General features: G+C 45.4%; 1 protein-coding gene across 1 annotated transcript in view; it reads right to left on the reverse strand.

Moving 5' to 3' along the window:
* GFRA1 (GDNF family receptor alpha 1) overlaps positions 1-5,409 on the reverse strand; it is a 269,099-nt gene that overhangs the window by 233,005 nt on the left and 30,685 nt on the right. The window lies entirely within an intron of this gene.

Consider the following 5,409-nt stretch of genomic DNA (forward strand, 5'->3'; position numbering starts at 1 on the left):
GACCCCAGTACTCTTTCCTGCCATGGCAGGGGGTCGGACTAGATGATCTTCTCAGGTCCCTTCCAGCCCTAGAAACTATGAAACTTGGTACAATTAAAACCAATTGAAAATGTTTTCAGCAGATACCAAGACATGTATCATCTGCTCAGATCACGGTTATGGAGTTCTACCTTATCAGTAGCTACATGATCACAAAGAGGGGCTCCCGTGTTAGGATGGAGTTGGGTGCTCTGATACCGAGGCCAGATTTTTAGGCCCAGGACATTGGTTTTCATGTGTAGTTTAGGACAAAGTATATAAAATGTCATTCAATTACATGCGGGAATAACAAGAGTTGAGGAACCAGATGCATCTGGGCCAGGAGAATCTTTCTCCCCTATTTATTACCATGGAACGCGGAAGAAACACCGGAGGTGGAAAGGGGCGGATTGAGTGTTGTGGAAGCAGCACAACAACTAGAGGAGGAGAGGGGACATGGAAGCACAAGCATGGAAACAAAAGTAGAGAAAGAAATACGGGAGATTCATTGAGACAAAAGTTCTGCTTTAGAGGAAGGGAAAGGGGTGGAGACAAGGGTAGGAAAAAGGAAGAAACAAAGGTGGTCACGGTCGCAGAAGAAGAAAACTGGAAGATGGAAAGGGGGAGAAGGGAGAAGTGACACTGGAGGGGAACGATATGTTGGAAATGGAGAAGGAAGGGTCTGCTGAGCCAGGAAGAAGTAGTGGGGGAGCCTCTCTTGATATAGAAGCCCTGGAGAACCTAGTGAGAGTGACTGGGATGAGGAACCGGGGAGGGACTGAGTCACTGATCATGGACGACCTGTAAAACAAGAGAGACAAGGACCAGTGGCTTCCCCCTTTTCTTTATCATGGCGCTATGTGTTGCAACTTTAAATGTAAGAAGTTTATTGACAAGGAAAAGGTGGGACTGAATGGTAGCAACTTTAAGGTTTCTCGATGCGGATGTGATATGTCCACAAGGGTGTGGAATACCATGGTGGGGGGTGAATATAAATATCTGGAGAAAAGATGGGGTTTGGGGTCATCGTGGTGGGCGGGGACAAATGTGAATAAGGCAGCAGGGGTGGTGGTGTTAATTAAAAACCCGGAGGTTAAAGTCAAGCAAGTGCAAGTGTTAGCAGAAGGAAGAATGCAGAGGGCGTTGTTGGAGGTAGAGTTGTTTAATGTACGTGCACCTGCAGAAATGGAAGGGAAGGTGGATTTATTCCAGAAGCTGGAAATGTATACGGTGAGGGGGAGACACAGAGTCAGAGTTGGCAACTTCAGCTGCATAACTGAGAAAGGAGACGGGGGCGGGGGAAGGAGGGGAGTTAGACAGTTCCTCAAAGATGTTAAAGAAAATTATCAAGGGAGGTTTCAGGGATACGTGGGCAAAAGCACCTTAGGAGGCAGACGGGTAAGAATGGAACTCATACTTTGCCGCAAGAGTCAGGAAAGCAAAGGGAGAGGTGGAAAGAGTGAAAAAGAAGAATGGAGACTGTGATGAAGGCCACAGGGAAGTACTGAATACTGTGGCAGACTTCTATGAGGATTTGTACGGAAAGGGGAAAATTGATAGTGAGAGGAAGAAGGGGTTTTTGGTGGACATGAAAGAAAGGTGGAGAAAAGAAGGAAGGAGGGGCGGGAGTGTGAATAAGGATAACAGAGGTAGAAAAAGGTGTGAGAACTTTTAAAGGAAACAAGTCACCAGGAAAGGATGGACTCCCAGCTGAATTTTATGTGAAATTCTGGCCATGGGTGGGAGAGGATTTGGTGAAAGTCTTCAGAGAGATAATGGAAGGAAGAAAGATTGGGGATGGAGTTTTGTAGATGAAGCAGTGGTGCGACTGTTTAAGAAGGGAGATTAAGAATGCCTCAAGAACTGGAGGCCAATCACATTATTGAATACAGATGATAAAATCCTGGTGAAAGTCATAGCGATACGAATGAAAAATGTTCTGGATCAGGTCACGCAAGAGGCCCAAACACATGCAGTGGAAGGGAGACGAACTGAGCAAACACACTGGGTGTTGAGAGATGTGCTGGCATAAGTGAAGGACAGAAAATGGAATACGGTGCTAGCAAACTTTGATCTCAAGAAAGCGTATGACAGGGTAATGCACGAGTTTTTGTATGAAGTGCTGCCGAAAATGAGATTCCCAGAAAAGTCAGTAGGCTGGGTGGAACTGTTGTATGGCACAGCACAGAGTCAGGTCCTGCTGAAGGGAAGCTCCAGGGGCGAAAGTAAACAAGGCCAAGAGTGAGGTGTTGGGGATCGGAAATTGGGGAGATCTAGGGAAGTTTGACATGAGGGTGGTTAAGAATCAGATAAAAATCTTAGGGGTGGTTCTTGATATAAAAGGGAAAGGTACAAAAGCATGGGAAGAGATACGGTCATGGGTTAGGATAATTTTAGGGTTTTGGAGCACAAGAGGTTTGTCATATGCAGGAAAGGTAAAGCTGGTGAAACAGATGTTGCTACCCATTGTGTTGTCTGTGGATGTTGTATATCCTCCATCATAGATTCAAAGTAGGAAAACCCAGTGTCTGATTTGTATGTTCTTCCGGGTTCTAAAATTAAATGGATTATTGGGAAGGAGTTATATACAGGATGAGAGTCCACAGGGAACTACTGGACATAGAGATGTTTGTCTACACATACTGTGTTAGAATGGTGACGAGGGAAACATTGGAAGAAAGTGGAAAATTGGGAATTTTTTGCAGATTTTGGGTGGGGAAATGGCTGCAGAGGATGGGGCTCTATGGGACAGGGTGGACGGGACAGTGGGCTTGGAAAATGCCGATATTTTATGAAAGAGCAGAAAATGTTATTAAAGTACAAGTTTTGGAAGAGCTAAGGATACAAGGTTTGAAAGAAATGGGAAGGATTTTGAAGGAAATCAGAGGGAAAGACAAAAGCAGCTGAGGTGGATGATTTGTCGGAGCAACAAACAAGGCAAGTGTGGAAATGGGTAACGGTGCAAGATTTAAAGGGGAACATTTAAACCTGATGTGGAGAATGCTGAGGAGGTTTTTTAACAGTAAGAGAGGTTCAATATAGGTGGGGTTTGGGAAGAACAGCAAAATGAGCATGGGAGAAGTGCAGCAGGGAAGAATTGGCTTTACATGTATTTTGGGAATGCAACTTTGCACAGGAGGTTTGGAAGAGGGCACAGAAATCTTTATAAATTTTAGAAGGGAATGATAAGTTTTGAGACAGTCATGTATGGGTTAGTTAAGAAAGGAAGGTATGGGCATTGGTGATCTGTGTTAATGCAGCACTGTCAAAAGTGAGGAACTTGATGATTGTGAAGGGAATGGATTTTACTACGAAGGAAAGTTTACAGATAGCCCTGTTTGAGCTCAAATATTACATGCAAAGGGATGAGGAGGAGGAACAGGAGAGTAAGACGGAGGAGATGTGGAGGAAAGATAAATGGAAATATGCATTCACTGGAGAAGTGCCTGAGATAGTGGGGGAGAGAGAGATTAGGAAGGGGGATATTTGTGGGACGAGATAATGTTGTTATTGGAAAGTGGTAACAGAGGAGGAGTTAATATGTTATGAGCCTTTGTTGGATGATATAATGTTTGATATTTGTAAATATGTATAAGAGGTTTTTGGTTTTTTTAACAGAATGTTGAGTTCAATAAAAAAAAAAAAGATTCCCATCAGCATGTTTGCCCAATGTGGGACATGTGATTTCTAGTCATGCTCAGGGTTGGCTGAATTTAATCAACCCAATGGATGGTCTTCATTGCTGAATACATGCTGCTTTTGGCAGCAGTTTAATGGTAGACAATGTATATGAGGAGGTTTCCTTGTATGTGATTGTAAGATGAGGGGCTTTTTTCCCCACATACCAACTGGGGGGAAAAAATCTCATCTTGTGTTTGAGTAAATATGGTAAATACAAGATCAGGATTGCAGAAAACCCTCTAGATCAGGGGCCTGCAACCTATAGCCTGCAGAGCCACTGGATCCAGCCTGTAAAGCAGTGGGGTGGGGGTTGGCATTTTGGTGTTGGGGGCCTTTACCCATGCTGCAGTTGGGCAATGAGAAAAAGCAGTAGCAGCAGCAACAACCAGGTCAGACACGCAGGCTTGCCTCAAATCCAAGCAGGGTTGTTTCATCCCACAGCTCAAACACATTTCTGACTGCTATTCTAAATTGCTCCAAACCTCCTACATAAACTAGTCACAACTCCAAGAATTCTCTTGGGCTCCTTTAATCTTAGAAGGATGTGTGCAGGGAAACGGATCCCTCTTGGCAAAGAGAAACATCAATCCTGTGTCTTCAGGAAAGAGGGAAGAGATTTTATTCCAAATGCCTCTAGATAATCTAAAGGGGGAGGGAAGAGTTATGACCTAGCCTAGATCTCTAGGAACTGATTTCTCTCTTGTAATAGATTCAATGACACTTAGGCTAGGGAGAGACATTTAAAAAGCCTGAGCCTGAATTGATTCAACCTTTGTAGGTTAGTCTAACCCAGCTAGGTTAAACCACTTTGTAACTGTACAGACATTCTCTCTGGACTAAAGAAATTCAGACACATGCCCGCAGTGGCTTGGGCTTGAAGCTGAGGGTTGGCTAGAGCAGCCCTCCCTTCCTTCGGATAATGCTGAGCTGAGGGGGGCATGGCAAGGCCCCAGCAGGACCTCTGATTAGGGTGGTCTGCTTGCATCGTCCTAGGCTTTTCCCTGCTGGGGCTGCTCAAGGGGATGGAGTGTTGCCAGACCCCAGTCCCGGGCTAGCACTCTGAGGCAAGGTGGGGGGTGCATCTGTTGATTATATAGAGCTTTTCAATCTCCCTTCCTGCTTCTTCATACTGTCTGCAGCAAACTGACAGGCAAGCAAGCTGTGGGATAATAATAATGTTTATCACTCCATCAGCAAAACCATATCCTCTCTGAACCTGTTGATTAGCTCCAAAAAGCCCTAAGTGGACACTGTTCTGTCTGCCTGTCCCAGTGAAATTGGACACACACACAAAGACACCTCTCAGCATTAGCTAGCATACCACATGCCTAGGGTCTGTGGGGCTGGGGTCTGTGCTGTGGGAGATGTGAGGGAGGGGGGGATCCCTGCTTGAGCAGCAAAGGGAGCTGGGGCAGAAGCAAATCAGGCAGACCTGGCTGTACCTGAAGTCATAGAATCGTAGAATCATAGAAGTCGGGTCGGAAGGGACCTTGTAGATCTTCAAGTCTGACCCCCTGCCTGGGCAGGAGAAAAACTGGGCTCAAATGACTCGAGCGAGGTAGGCATCAAGCCTCCTCTTAAAGACCCCCAGGGTAGGAGCCAGCACCACTTCCCTTGGAAGTTGGTTCCAGATCCTAGCCGCCCTGATCGTGAAGTAGTTCTTACAGATGTCTAATCTAAACCTATTCTCCAACAACTTATGGCCGTTAT

This window comes from Gavialis gangeticus, unplaced genomic scaffold (genome assembly GCF_001723915.1).
Source record: "Gavialis gangeticus isolate Ggan-Ray unplaced genomic scaffold, GavGan_comp1, whole genome shotgun sequence".
NCBI classification, from domain to species: Eukaryota; Metazoa; Chordata; order Crocodylia; family Gavialidae; genus Gavialis; species Gavialis gangeticus.